The sequence below is a fragment of the Balaenoptera ricei genome, chromosome 6 (genome assembly GCF_028023285.1).
Source record: "Balaenoptera ricei isolate mBalRic1 chromosome 6, mBalRic1.hap2, whole genome shotgun sequence".
NCBI lineage: Eukaryota > Metazoa > Chordata > Mammalia > Artiodactyla > Balaenopteridae > Balaenoptera > Balaenoptera ricei.
In genome coordinates this window covers 23300601-23315711 of record NC_082644.1, presented here as the reverse complement: position 1 = coordinate 23315711, position 15111 = coordinate 23300601, and the positions used below count along the sequence as shown (strand labels likewise).

General features: G+C 40.2%; 1 protein-coding gene and 1 pseudogene across 11 annotated transcripts in view; one reads left to right on the top strand and one right to left on the bottom strand.

The window, feature by feature from the left end:
• Positions 1-15111, bottom strand: part of LOC132368245 (uncharacterized) — a 670503-nt gene that overhangs the window by 95406 nt on the left and 559986 nt on the right. The gene's annotated exons all lie outside the window — the stretch shown is intronic.
• Positions 7674-8164, top strand: LOC132367688 (synaptosomal-associated protein 23-like; annotated as a pseudogene).

Below are 15111 nucleotides of genomic sequence, written 5' to 3'. Positions count from 1 at the left end.
CACATGCAGCCACAAAGACCCAACACAGCCAAAAATAAATTTTAAAAAATAAAATAAAAATAAGTAAATTTTACAAAAAGACACAGACTGGCTGAATGAATACGTAGTGGTCTGGATAGAAGATCAGGCCAGCCACAACATTGCCTTAAGCCAAAGCCTAATCCAGAGGATGGCCCTAACTCTCTTCACTTCTATGAAGGGTGAAAAAGGTAAGGGAACTGCAGGAAAAAATTAAGCCTAGCAGAAGTTGGCAAATAAAGTTTAAGGAAAGAAGCCTTCTTTATAACATAAAAGTGCAAGAGGAAGCAGCAAGTGCTGATGTGGAAGCTATAGCAAGTTATCCAGAAGATTTAGCTAAGATGATTAATGAAGGTGGCTCCACTACACAACAAGTTTTAATGTAGATGAAATGCTCTTCTATTGCAAGCAAGAAGATGCCATCTAGGACTTTCATAGATATAGGGAGAAGTCAATGCCTGGTTTCAAAGCATCAAAGGACAGACTGACTCTCTTGTTAGGGGTTAATGCAGCTGGTGACTTTAAGTTGAAGCCAATGCTCATTTACCATGCCAAAAATCCTAGGGCCCTTAAGAATTACACGAAATGGACTCTGCCTGAGCTCTTTAAATGGACCAACAAAGCCTGGATGACAGCACATCTGTATAAAAATATGGTTTACTGAATATAAGTCCACTGTGGAGACCTACTTCCCAGAAAAAAAAATTCCTTTCAAAATATGAATGCTTATTGACAATGCACCTGATCACCCAAAAATTCTGATGGAGATGTACAGTGAAATTAATGATGTTTTCATGCTTGCTAATACAACATCCATTCTGCAGCCATGGGTCAAGGAGTAATGTTCACTTTCAAGTCTTATTATTTAAGAAAGGTATTTTGTAAGGCTATGGCTTCCATAGATAGTGATTCCTCTGATGGATCTGAGTAAAATCAATTGAAAACCTTCTGGAAAGGATTCACCATTCCAGATGCCATTAAAGACATCCATGATCCATAAGAAGAGGCCAAAATATCAACATACACAGGATTTTGGAAGAAGTTGATTCCAACCCTCATGGATGATTTGAGGGGTTCAAGACTTCATTGAAAGAAGTAACTGCAGATGTGGTGGACGTAGCAAGAGAACCAGAATTAGAACTGGAGCCTGAAAATGTGACTGAATTGCTGCAACTCCTTGATAACAATTTAATAGATGAGGAGTTGTTTCTTGAATGAGCAAAGAAAGTGGTTTATTGAGATGGAATCTACTCCTGGTAAAGACACTGCAAAGATTGTTGAAATGGCAAGAAAGGATTTAGGATATTACATAAACTTAGTTGATAAAACAGTGGCAAGGTTTGAGAGGACTGACTCCAATTTTGAAAGAAGTCCTACTGTGGGTGAAATACAATCAAACAGCATTGCATGCCACAGAGAAAATGTTGATGAAAGGAAGAGTGAATCGACGTAGCAAACTTCATTGTTGTCTTAATTTCAGGAAATTGTCACGACCACACCAACCTTCAGCAACCACCACCCTGATCAGTCAGCAGCCATCCATGCATGCAAACCCCTCCACCAGCAAAAAGATTGTGACTGGCTGAAAGTTCAGATGCTGGTTACCATTTTTTAGCAATAAAGTATTTTAAATTAAGGTATGTACATTTTTTAGACATAATGCACACTTAATAGACTACAGTATAGTGTAAACATAACTTTTACATGCACTGGGAAAGCAAAAAAATTGTGTGGCTTGCTTTGTTGTGATATTCTCTTTATTGCAGTGGTCTGGAACCAAACCCACAATATCACCAAAGTGTGCTGGTAATCCCATTCATGAGGGCTCCATCCTCAAGATTAAATCATCTCTGAAAGCACTTACATCCAAATATCATCACATTGGGGACTAGGTTTCAACGTATGAATTTGGGGAGGGAGGAACACAAACATTCAGTCTATAGCACTCACCAAGGAGAAGAGAGGGACACAGTAGGAAGAGACAGTTAAATGTCAGCATGCCTAAGACTAATCCTGGTCTCCACGACTATCCTCTAGGTCCCTCACTTTTCTCCTCAGATTGATTTACTCGTATTCAGAAACACATCATATTATTTAGAAAATTTCTAAAAAAGCCCCCCATGAAGACACACTTATACGAATATAAGGTAAAATAAAAGAACATATTCTAGAAGAAATAATACCATGGGACTAAAAAAAAACCTGCCTCCAGAAAGTGTAGAGTCTGCTCTTCCAGGGGAAAGCTCAGTGAAACACAGTATATTTGTAATAGATATTCTGTTTCCATGCACAGAGGTGCCTGCTATACTGCCTATCACACTCTAACGAAATAAAAGAATGCTCTAGTAAGACATGTACAAAGTTTCCAATAACTACATTAAATGCAAAACAAGCTGTTGATATTTACTCAAATGCCAGTGTTTCAATATTCATTTACATAACAAATTGCCAGCCACAGGTGTTAGTTTCTGCAAAAAACCCACAGTATATAATGTGTTAAGTTAAATCATTTTTCAGCTGAGGCGAAGTGAAGATGGCAGAGTGAGAGGACGTGGAGTTCACATCTCCCCACAACTAGGGCACCTACCAGATGCTTTTGGGGGACCTTGACACTCAGGGGTACTGGAGGAACCCCTGAGCAACTGAGTGGGATGTGGTGAGGGGAGTGAGGGGGGAGAAGTGGAGGCCGGAAGGAATTGGCGTCCCTGAGGGGTGGTATGGGGAAGGTAGGGGTTCCCACGGCCGGAGGGACCCCCCCCCGGGACTGGAGAATGAGAGGAGAATGTGCCTAGCGTTTCCACTACCCACTCGGGCCCCAGGGACCTGCTGGGCTCCCGGGCCAGGGCCTCTGCCCTCCAGGATTCCCTCCAGCTGCACTGGTCCTAGGGGCGTAGGAGTGACGGGGGGGAAGAAGAGGAGAGGCAGACAGGGAGGGGCCCTCCGGGACCGGAGGATCAGGGGAGAATGCACCTAATGTTTCTCCTGCCCACTCGGGCCCCAGTGAGCCTGCTGGGCTTCCAGGCCGGGTTCTCCGCCCTCCAGGGGCCCCTCTGGCCACATTGGTCCTAGGGGCATAGGAGGACGGGAGGAGGGGGGAAGAAGAGGAGAGGCGGACAGGGAGGGGAACCACCGAGACCAGAGGATCAGGGGAGAATGTGCCTAGCATTTCTCCTGCCCACTTAGGACCCAGGAAGCCTGCTGGGCTCCCGGGTCTGGTCCTCCATCCTCCGGAGCCCTCTCTGGCCACGTTGTTCCAAGGGAGGTAGGAAGATGGGAGGAGGGGGGGAAGAGAAGGAGAGGTGGACGGTGGGGTGAAACCTCTGGGATTGGAGGCTCAGGGGAGAATGTGCCTAGCGTTCCCCCCACCCACTTGTGCCCCAGGAAGCCTCCAGGGCTCCTGGGTAAGGTCCTCTGCACTCCGGGGCCCCCTCTGCCACGTGGGTCCTAGGGGTGTAGGAGGAAGGGAGGAGGAAGGGAGGAGGAAGGAAGAGGAAGAGAGGCTGATGGGGCGGGTTCACTCAGGAACCGGAGGATCAGGGGAAGCATAGCTGGTGTTTCCCTCACCCTCTCCCTATGCCCTCTGGGGCCCCCTCTGGCCGCGTGGGTCCTAGGGGCGTGAGAGGGAGGGAGGCAGGGAAGCAGAGGAGGGGCGAATGAGGAGGGACCCTCTGGGATCAGAGGATTGGGGGAACACGCCTAGCATTTCCCCCACCCACTCAGGCCCAGGGAACCTCCTGGGGTCCCGGGCCTGGTCCTCTGCCCTCCTAGGCCAGGGGAACTCTGGGGGCCTCCAGCCTCCCTGAGTCTAAGCCCCAACCCCCACCCCCAGGGCCTTTTCTGGCCACATGGGACCTAGCCTAAACCCCGCCTGCTGCCTAAACACCGCCCCTGCCTAAGGTCCACCCCCCCATAGCCAAGGCCTTTTACGGGTTCTTTTTTTTTCCATTTATTGCTACTGTGGTTCTGTTTTACCTCCTGGTTGTTGTTTCATCTTTATTTTTATTTTTTTCTAACATATCTGTTTGTTTTCTAATCTTATTTTTTACTCTTTCTTATTGTTGTGCTCCTTTTTTGTTTTTATTTTTCATGGCCACCCCGCACGGCTTGCAGGATCTTGGTTCTTGGACCTGGGGTCAGGCGAGCTCCTGTGGTCGGAGATCCGAGTCTGAACCACAGGATGAACAGAGAACCTCAGACCACAGAGAATATTCATCAGAGTGAGGTCTCCCAGAGGTCCTCATCTCGGTATCAAGACCTAGCTCTACCCAACAGCCTACAAACTCCAGTGCTGGAGGCCTCAGGCCAAACAACCCATAAGACAGGAAAACAATCCCACGCATCAAAAAACAAAAAAAATGAAACGACAAAAATAATATCTTACAGTTGAAGAAACAAGGTAAAAACCAACAAGAACAAATAAATGAAGAGTAAATAGGCAACCTACCTGAAAAATAATTCAGAGTAATGATAGTAAAGATGATTCAGAACATTGGAAATATAATGGAGGCACGGATCGAGAAAATACAAGAAATGTTTAGCAAAGACCTAAAACAACTAAAGAACAAACAAACAGAGATAAACAACACAATAACTGAAATGAAAAATATACTAGAAGAAATCAGTAATAGAATAAATGAAGAAAAATAACGAATAAGTCAGCTGAAAGACAGGATGGTGGAAATAACTGCCAAGGAGCAGAATAAAGAGAAAAGAACAAAAAGAACACAAGACAATCTCAGAGACCTCTGGGACAACACTGAACACACCAACATTCGCATTTTAGGGGTCCCAGAAGAAGAAGAGAAAAAGAAAGGGTCGAAAAAATATTTGAAGAGATTATAGTTGAAAACTTCCCTAACGTGGGAAACGAAATAGCCACCCAAGTCCAGGAAGCGAAGACAGTCCCATACAGGATAAACCCTAGGAGAAACACACCAAGACACATATTAATCAAACTAACAATAAATTAAATTCAAAGAAAAAATATTAAAAGCAGCAAGGGAAAGGCAAAGAAACACTTATAAGGGAATCCCCATAAGGTTATCAGCTGATTTTTCAGCAGAAACTCCGCAGGCCAGAAAGGAGTGGCAGGACATACTTAAAGTGATGAAAGAGAAAAACCTACAACCAAGATTACTCTACCCAGCAAGGATCTCATTCAGATTCGCTGGAGAAATCAAAAGTTTTACAGACAAGCAAAAGCTAAGAGAATTCAGCACCACCAAACCAGCTTTAAAACAAATGCTAAAGAAACTTCGCTAGGCGGGAAACATAAGAGAAGAAAAAGACCCACAGAAACAAACCTAAAATGATTAAGAAAATGGTAATAGGAACATACATATTGACAATTACCTTAAATGTAAATGGATTAAATGCCCTACCAAAAAACAAAGACGGGCTGAACGGATACAGAATCGAGACCCATATATATGCTGTCTACGAGAGACCCACTTCAGACTTAGGGACACATACAGACTGAATGCGAGGGATGGAAAAAGATATTCCATGCAAGTGGAAAACACAAGAAAGCTGGAGTAGCAATACTCATAGCAGATAAAATAGGCTTTAAAATAAAGACTGTTACAAGAGATAAGGAAGGACACTACATAATGATCAAGGGATCAATCCAAGAAGAAGATTTAACAATGATAAATATTTATGCACCCAACACAGGAGCACCTCAAGAAGTAAGGCAACTGTTAACAACCATAAAAGGGGAAATCGACAGTAACACAATAATAGTAGAGGACTTTAACACCCCACATAAACCAATGGACAGATCATCCAAACAGAAAATAAATAAGGAATCATAAACTTTAAATGACACAATAGAACAGACATTTAATTGATAGTTATAGGACATTCCACCCGAAAGTGGCAGAATACGCTTTCTTCTCAAGTGCACATGGAACATTCTCCAGCTTATATCACATCTTGAGTCACAAATCAAGCCTTGGAAAATTTAAGAAAACTGAAATCATATGAAGCATCTGTTCCAACCGCAACACTATGAGATTAGAAATCATTTACAGGGAAAAAAACTGTAAAAAAACCACAAATATATGGAGGTTAAACAGTGCACTGCTAAATAACCACGAGATCACTGAAGAAACCAAAGAGGAAATTTTAAAAATACATAAAAACAAATGACAATAAAAACACGAAAACTGAAAATGTACAGGACACAGTAAAAGCAGTTCTAAGAGGGACGCTTATAAGCAATTCAATCTCACCTCAAGAAACAAGAAATATCTCAAATTAAGAATTTAACCTTACACGTAAAGCAACTAGAGAAAGAAGAACAACAAAAAACAAAAAAAACCAAACTTAGCCAAAGGAAAGAAATCATAAAGATCAGATCAGAAGTAAATGAAAAAGAAATGAAGGAAACATTACCAAAGATCAATAAATCTAAAAGCTGGTTCAAATTTAAGAAGATAAAATAAAATGAATGAAGGGAGATCAATAGTTTTACAAGCATCAACAGATCTGCAGTATAATTATATCCTAGACATATACTCCCTTAGTGCACTTCTGATAAGAAGCTATGGATTAACAGTCCACACTAACTTAGGCTGAGTTGCAGAAGAAAATCTGCATTTATACTTGTGTCACTTTTGCCTGTGCTAAAGAATTCTATTCTAGACAGACTTGCACTATAAAAAGATACATTTGTAATCAACAACAATTGAGAAGATACATGGAAGAAATCACTTCATTTTCATAACAAGAACAATAGCAAAAAAATCAAAAGTATGATGAATGTTTAAAGCAATGTACAAAACCTACATGAAGAAAACTTGTATTTGATAGAACATAAGTCTTTTTTGTTCTATTTACTTTATTTTTAGTCATGATACTTAATGCTTTGAAATTTCAACTGTCTTTTTTATAGCTTTAAAGAAGGATATACAAACAACACACAGATATACAGTTCTCAGGGTACCTTTAAATTAAATATTTTTCCTTGATGGGCTGTGTCCATTGCAGTGGGCTCATTGAATTTAGATGAGAAGTGTACCAGAGGAGACAGTATGATTTAAAGGGCATGCATTATATAATAGATATGCTACAAAGTGTATTTCTTTTCATCCCTCAACAGCTCTAAAAAGAAGATATGGGGATGTCCATTAGGAAAGCAAGAGAACTGGTTCCAAAATTTGACTCAAGTTTCCTTACCTAGCCCTTACCCCTAGGCAATTAATTCAGGTCTGCGTATTCCAAAGTTCATACACATCCACTTTCCACTGCCCACTGGTGCACTACTCTAATAAACAGTCCAATAAATAGGAAAGGGGAGTGGAGATCTTTGCTTTTCGTTATAGGCTGTTTAGATTCTAAAGAAGGTTTTCTGTTTTGTGGGATACTTACTATTTTCTCTCTCAGATTTGAATTATAAATGCAGATACCTTATCTTCATTATGAAATTATAGACAGCTTGAGAGCAGAATATGATTCTACTTTGTATCCTTTAGAATATCTAGAACTGAGATAATAAATGAACAGACTAGGCATAAAAAGGAGAAGGATTTCAAGAAATATGGGTGGGAGTTCGGCCTGCAGGTGTCCAAGCTGCTGCGGCCAGAAGGGAGTGGCCAGAACTGCTTGAGTATCTACATTTCAGTTTCTGCACCTATCAAGAGTTTTAATTCATCATGGATAATCTGTCAGCAGAAGAAATTCAGCTGAGGGCTAACCAGGTTACTGATGAGTCTCCGGAAAGTACGAGGAGAATCCTGGGTTTAGACATTGAGTCTCAGGATACAGGAATCAAGACTATCACTATGCTGGATGAACAAGGGGAACAACTAAAACACACAGAAGAAGGCATGGACCAAATAAACAAAGACATGAGAGAAGCAGAGAAGACTTTAACAGAACTAAACTAGTGCTGTGGCCTTTGTATATGCCCATGTAATAGTATAACAAATGATGCCAGGGAAGATGAAATGGAAGAGAACCTGAATCAAGTGGGAAGTATCCTAGGAAATCTAAAAAACATGGCCCTGGACATGGGCAATGAGATTGAGGCTCAAAATCGACAAATAGAACGGATCACAGAAAAGGCTAACACCAACAAAGATCGTATTGACAATGCCAATGCCAGAGCAAAGAAACTCACTGACAGCTAAAGCTACTGCTGTACTTTTTTTTAAAAAAATTTATTTATTTATTTATGGCTGTGTTGGGTCTTAGTTTCTGCGCGAGGGCTTTCCCTAGTTGTGGCAAGCGGGGGCCACTCTTCATCGCGGTGCGCAGGCCTCTCACCATCGAGGCCTCTCTTGTTGCGGAGCACAGGCTCCAGACGCGCAGGCTCAGTAGTTGTGGCTCACGGGCCCAGTTGCTCCGCGGCACGCGGGATCCTCCCAGACCAGGGCTCGAACCCGTGTCCCCCTGTACTGGCAGGCAGATTCTCAACCACTGCGCTACCAGGGAAGCCCTGTACTTCTTTATCATTTATTCATTTCCCTAGCTCCTCCTTCAAAGTCATTACCTTTCCAGAGTTTGAAATTTTGTTTCCACACTCTTCTAATTGGGAGATGATGTGGAAGAAGATCTAGGAGTAACAGCCCCCCTATTCTTTTATTTTCTCTTTTTCCCTTGAGGGTAGACTGCTGCTTAGTTTTCCTTCTAGTATTTTCTTTCTCAGTCCATACTCTTAGGTTGGTTTTCATACATCACATATAGTGTTATTTTTCATTCTCTCCATTTACTTAGCAGGTTCTTCTGCTTTCAAAATTTGCAAGCATTGCCAAAGACAGCCACGTAAAAGGAAGCTGGGGGCACTGGGGGCAGGCACAAGGAGGAGAGGCAAGAGATAAGAGGTTGTTACCTCAGTAAAACGTGCAGACCCTAAAGCCAGAAGTTGCATAACCACAGTGAAGATCTAGTTGGGTTTAATTTCTATTTAAGTTGCACTTATTGCCAACTTAGGCCAATGCTTGGTTTTGGAGTCTGTATACACAACATTTTTGTTATACATCACAATTTCGCAACCTCTGCTTCAAAAAAGAATAGAATGAGTTTTCTCAAAGTGAGCTTAATTTCTGAACTCTTCGTGATTCATTTATGTACATAAATTCTATGATCCCATTTCATTTTGCACCATATAGGAATACATGGTATAAATGCATGGCTTTTTATTTTCATATTATTAGTACTATCATTTGGACTTCCCTGGTGGCACAGTGGTTAAGAATCCACCTGCCAGTGCAGAGGACACAGGTTCTAGCCCTGGTCCAGGAAGATCCCACATGCCATGGAGCAACTAAGCCCGTGAGCCACAACTACTGGGCCTGTACTCTAGAGCCCGTGAGCCACAGCTACTGAGCCCACGCACCACAACTACTGAAACCCACGCACCTAGAGCCCGTGCTCTGCAACAAGAGAAGCCACCGCAGTGAGAAGCCGGCACAGCGCGATGAAGAGTAGCCCCCGCTGGCCACAACTAGAGAAAGCCCACACGTAGCAATGAAGACCCAATGCAGCCAAAATAAATTAATTAATTTAAAAAAATAGTATCATGGTCCCATTACAGGCCTATTAACCTCATAAATGTGTCATTAGTCTTTGAAGAAAAAATATGTAAATATGTATATATAATATGAGAATTTCTCTCTAAGCAGGGCTTAAAATTTTTTGAAAAGTTTGACAAAGTATATCACATGAATTCAGATTTACCTCAATGCCAAGAATTATGTTTAGATAGGAAAAAAGAAACTTGTTTTGATCTCAGGTAGAAAATGGTTAGATTACTCTGAGTTTTATGTAGCTTTAAACTTTTTTTAAAACTAGAATGTATTCTGTTTAACTAAAAATGATTTAGAAAATTATGTCTTTGTTTACTTATTGATGACTGCACTCTCATTCTCTTAGCCTTTTGTATTCAACTTCCAGAATCACATTTGTTTAGATCTTGAACAGTGTTATAAGAATTTGATTGGTATTTGTCACCTTTATTTAAAAACTAGCTTCTGCACACTTCAAAGCTATTGATGTCGATTGGTTTGACCAATAACCACTGTTTGATCCCTACAATTAAATTTTGTAGCTAAGGAAACTGTTTTTTCAAATAAGTGATGTGCTTCTGTGACTACTTTTTGGGGGGTGGAAAGCAATCATTTTGTCAGCTCTTATTTGACAAACTGAATAAAGCAAAGATCCATAAATAAAAAAAAAAAGAAATATGGATAGAAGGGAAGAGGGAATCAATAATAAATTAGCCAGGTAAATATGTCTTAAACAATAGGTTTTAAGTAGACCTAGTATCATTAAGATATTAGTTATTCCTAAATTAATGTATACATTTAATGTGATCCCAATTAAAATAACAACAGTTTTGGCTTTCATTTTTGTTTTGGTGAGTGGTGAGGTGCTTTAGTCAAGCCAATTCGAAAGTTCACATGAAACATAAACAAAAAAATTTAGTAAAACTCTGAATAAAAGAGCAATAAAGAGTAATGGCTCCTACATGATAGTAAACAATCACATCCCTCTCATGTGCCCAGTACATTCACCCCATTCTAATATCCCCCAAAACCTTAACCCATCCCAGCATCAACTCTAAGCTCAAACTCTCACCTAAATATCATCAACATAAAAGGTCCCAAATCTCATCATCTAAATCAGGCATGGGTGAGACTCTGGGTAGTATGGTCCATGCCTGGAAAAACTGTCTCCCCACCTGTGGACCTATGAAACTAGAAAACAACCTTTTGTAATATGGAAGAATCTTTTGTATTCTATTACAAGTTAATCACTAAAGGGGTGTTGCCTATAAGCTTGAATTATACATAATGGCCCATCTCTGGGAACCCTGCTTTCCAGGTAATGAGTATTAAGCTAAAATACCTTTGTTTAGCTCACAGGAAACATCCTGATCAGGCCCACCTGTGAATGACTGCAGGGAGGAAAATATTAACACATCCCCTCCAGAGGCTGATGGGAACTAGGAAGTGTTTGACTTTACTCCCTCCCCTTTTAGTATAAAAGGAGCCTGAATTCTAACTCAGGCAAGATGGTTCTTTGGGGCATAAGCCCACCATCTTCTCGGTCTGCTGGTTTTCCAAATAAAGTCGTTATTCCTTGCCCCTACAACTCGTCTCTTGATTACTGGCCTGTCGTGCAGCGAGCAGTATGGTCTTAGACTTGGTAACACTTTCTCTTCCAGAATAGAGTGGTGGTACAGGTACAGAATAGACATTCTCGTTTTCATCTAGGAATGGAAAGGGGTCACCAAGCAACTCTAAGCCCAGCAGGACAAATCCCATTAGGTTTCAAAGAAGATTCTCTGTGGCTTGATGCCCTGTCCTTTGGGCCAATGGTGGTGGCCTTGTTGGCCCCTGGCCCTAAGCTGGTGTCTCTGGGCTCTACTTCCATGTCCACACTCTGCCTTTGGAACTGTTCATCCTTTTTCCTGAAGGTCAACCCATGTTTGTAGCCAAGTAGTTCTATCAGTCCCACAACCTGTTTGTAAAATCTCAGGAGTTTAATAGCCTCCCTTCATTTCTTCCTGTCTCTGTTCCCTTCAGTCCAAGCTGGCAGTGTTTCTGCTGATGTAACATTCTCAAAAACCACATTGGTCTTTGGTGTGTGTCAAGGGGGTCTACTCCATTAGGCAAAAGAGTTCTTCACTGAATCTCCCCGTATAAGCCCATGTCTATTCCGGGCTTCTGCTGAGATGGTTGAGTGGACCCAGGAGTCACCTACATAATCTCTTCTGCAACACGTTTTCCAGCCACACCTTGGCCCTCTCTCCCCAGCACACTTCCCCCAAAAATGAATTTCCTCGTTTCTTCATACTCTGTAATCTGGATTGGCTTGAAACCTTCCAAATAATCAAGGGCTGGTTCCTTTTTGCCTAGTAGTTCCTTGTTCAATTTCTCTCTTTCCTCGGGCATTTTACTATCAGCAGGAAGGAGCTTTGCTTGGAAATCTCTTCAGCTCCATATCCGAGTTTATTGCGTGTAAGTTCTATTTTCCACCCAGAATGAAGGAACACAATTCAGCCAAGTTTTCTGCCTCTTTATAACAAAAATTACCTTTTCTCCAATTTCCAATAATATGTTCCTCATTTCCTTTTAAAGTCTCACCAGAGAGATTTATATTTATAATTATAATCATATTTACATTTATATCAAGATTCTGTTCATGAACAATAGGATGTTCATGATGAGACGCTTTCCTTACAATGCTTTTGACTTCTCTCTGAGCTCTCACCAGAATCACCTTTAACATCATATTTCTACTTTCTCATCAAGATGATCTAGGATTTTCCAATCACCAACCTCTAAATTCTCCTAGCCTTTACTCATTACCTAAATTCAAAGCCACTTCCACATTTTTAGGTATCTGTTACTATGGCACCTTAGTTCCCAGTACCAGAATCTGTATTAGTTTCCTAGGGGCTGCCAAAACAAATTTTCACAAACTTGGTGGCTTACAACAACAGAATTGTTTTCTCTCTACAGTTTTGGAAGGCCAGAAGTCAAAAAATCAAGGTTTGGGCAAGGTTAGTTCCTTCTGGAGGCTCTGAGGGACTATCTGTTCCATACCTTTCCCCTAGTTTCTGGTGGTTGCTGGCAATCCTTGGCATTTTCCTGGATTGACCACTCAAATCTCTACCTCCATCTCCACATGGTGTTCTCCTTTGCGTCTCTGTGTGTGTTCTTTTCTGTTTCTAATAAGGACAATCTCATTTGATTTAGAGACCACGCTCATCTAATGGGATCTCATCATAATCCTTACCTTAATTACATCTGCAAATACCCCAATGCCAAATACGTCACATTCTGAGGTTCTGGGAGGACATGAATTTTGAGGGGACACTATTCAACCCATTATGGTTAGTTATACTTCAAGAAAATTATTATTTTTAAAAAGTTTCCAGAGCTTGCTTATACAAGATAGATAAGCTAGTGTATTAGGGCATTTTTCTCCTACTGAAATGTTCTTCTCTAGCCTGTTTGGCCCATTTTAAAATCCTGGTATCCACATGGTGATTTAAAGTGATCCTCCTTTTCTGTCAAGTAAATTAGAATTTCTGTCTCATTATGCTCCCAGTGTTGAATTTTCCTTTTGATCTGATTGACTTCTGAAGTGATAAGTTCCCAATTTGTTCTGGTACTTTGAGCATATAGTTGCTGTTTTACACATCAGAGCTTAAGGCCCCCTGAGGGGTTTCTGTGATTTTCCCAGGAATCTTAACAGTAAGTTTCATTCATATTTTCACACCATATTTACTACTACTTTCCAGACTCCGGTTTATTCTACCAATTTGTTGCATTTTCGTTGATGTGTATACTCTATTTCTCCCTCTCTTGGTCTCTCTGTGGAGTACAGAATGGCTGTGCGCTGCTTTTCTCTGTTACGCGGTGCTGGTGTGACTGGACCCCTCACTAAAGCAGACTCCCCACCCTTCCTGCCGGGTTCTCCTTAAATTTGTCAGTTTTAAAAAATATTCACCTCATAGTAGACCTTATTATGCGGTCTAACATAACACTTGTAACCTCAATAAAGCCATTTTTAAAAAACTTGTAATTTCCCAACATTTCATGAAATAAGCAGCTCCACGTTTTTTTTTTAATGTTTCCAATATCATGATTTCATCTTTTTGTTATGCTACCTGACCGTGACCAATGTTAATGTTGTGGAGGTTGCTTTCTGATACAAACTAAGTTATAAGAACTTATTTATGGTCAGGAGTATATAGGCAACTTGTGGGCCAAATTCTTCCCCTCTCTTTCAACATTTTATCCAGCCAAGTACATACACATATCAAAATGCAGCCACCAGTGTCATATAACACTCTGACCTGCTTCCAAATTCAGAGTCTGTCCTTTTATCTCATGACATGGCTGTTACCATCTTGTCCAGAGCCAAGTGTTCCTTGATAATATGCATTCCTTATCAATGCAGCCTCTGCATGGAAATCCCTGAAGATGAAGGTTGGTGTAAACCTTCCTATGTCCATGAAAGTGGTATCAACAGTGTTTGATCCATGAACAAAGTACGTGTGCACTTCTGATGGAAGTTGGGAGAAAATGTGAAAGAGTATAATTGATGGAGCACCCAATGAAATAAAATACAACACTTCAATGTAATGAGTAGCAGGATCTTGATCTACAAGATTTGTAGATCAGGGATATATATATATGTATATGGGAATTAGAGCAAAAATGAGTGGGGATTTTTTGTTTTGTTCTTGAGCTCATAGAGGAGTTGTTAAGAAGACTCTTGCAATCATATCATGGAGGTGCTACACCCACAAAGTGCTGCCCCTTTGGTTTTTCATGAGAGGGAAATATATATATATAAAACCTTTATATATATATATATATATTTCCCTCTCATAAAAATAATATATATACATTAATATTATAGTAAATTATTATATATTGTGAAATATTAATATTACATTAAATTCTTATCTTTAAAATTATTATACAATATATTAAATTATTATATATTCTGTATATTATATTAATAATATATATTTCCCATATATATAACCTTTTTATATATATAGATAGATATACACATAACCTTAATTGTTTTGGGGCTAGTATTTCTTGCAATTGAGTGCAGTTTCCAGTTTTTCACTCCCATTCTGGCTTCCCCTCAAAGAGTAGTTCTTATGCTTAAACAGAAGTTACTAAAAATCTCAACATAATTCCCTACTACTCTTCTTGATATAGATAGATAGATACAGATAAACATATAGATATAGATAAAACCAATCAACATTACATTGTATAATTGTGTGGTGATGAAATGCAAAGCAAATTTATTTTTATTTATATTCTCATATAAAATATCAATAAAATAAGTTCCATGTAAGTAAAAGTCAAAAAAAGTATGAAAACTAAATAAATATTCACGCCAGTGAGGTCAGGTAAGGTTATGTTGTGGTATAAAAACTCCAAAAATCTTAGCTGTTAAACAACAAAACTGATTTCTTAGTTATATGATATGTCAAATACGTATCATATAGGTTGGCAAGGACAGGGAGGCAAGACTTCACTTGACTGATGCCAAGAGATCTGATCTCCAGTGATTTTTTTAATGATCTCTCTCGTTGAGAAGGGTGGCATT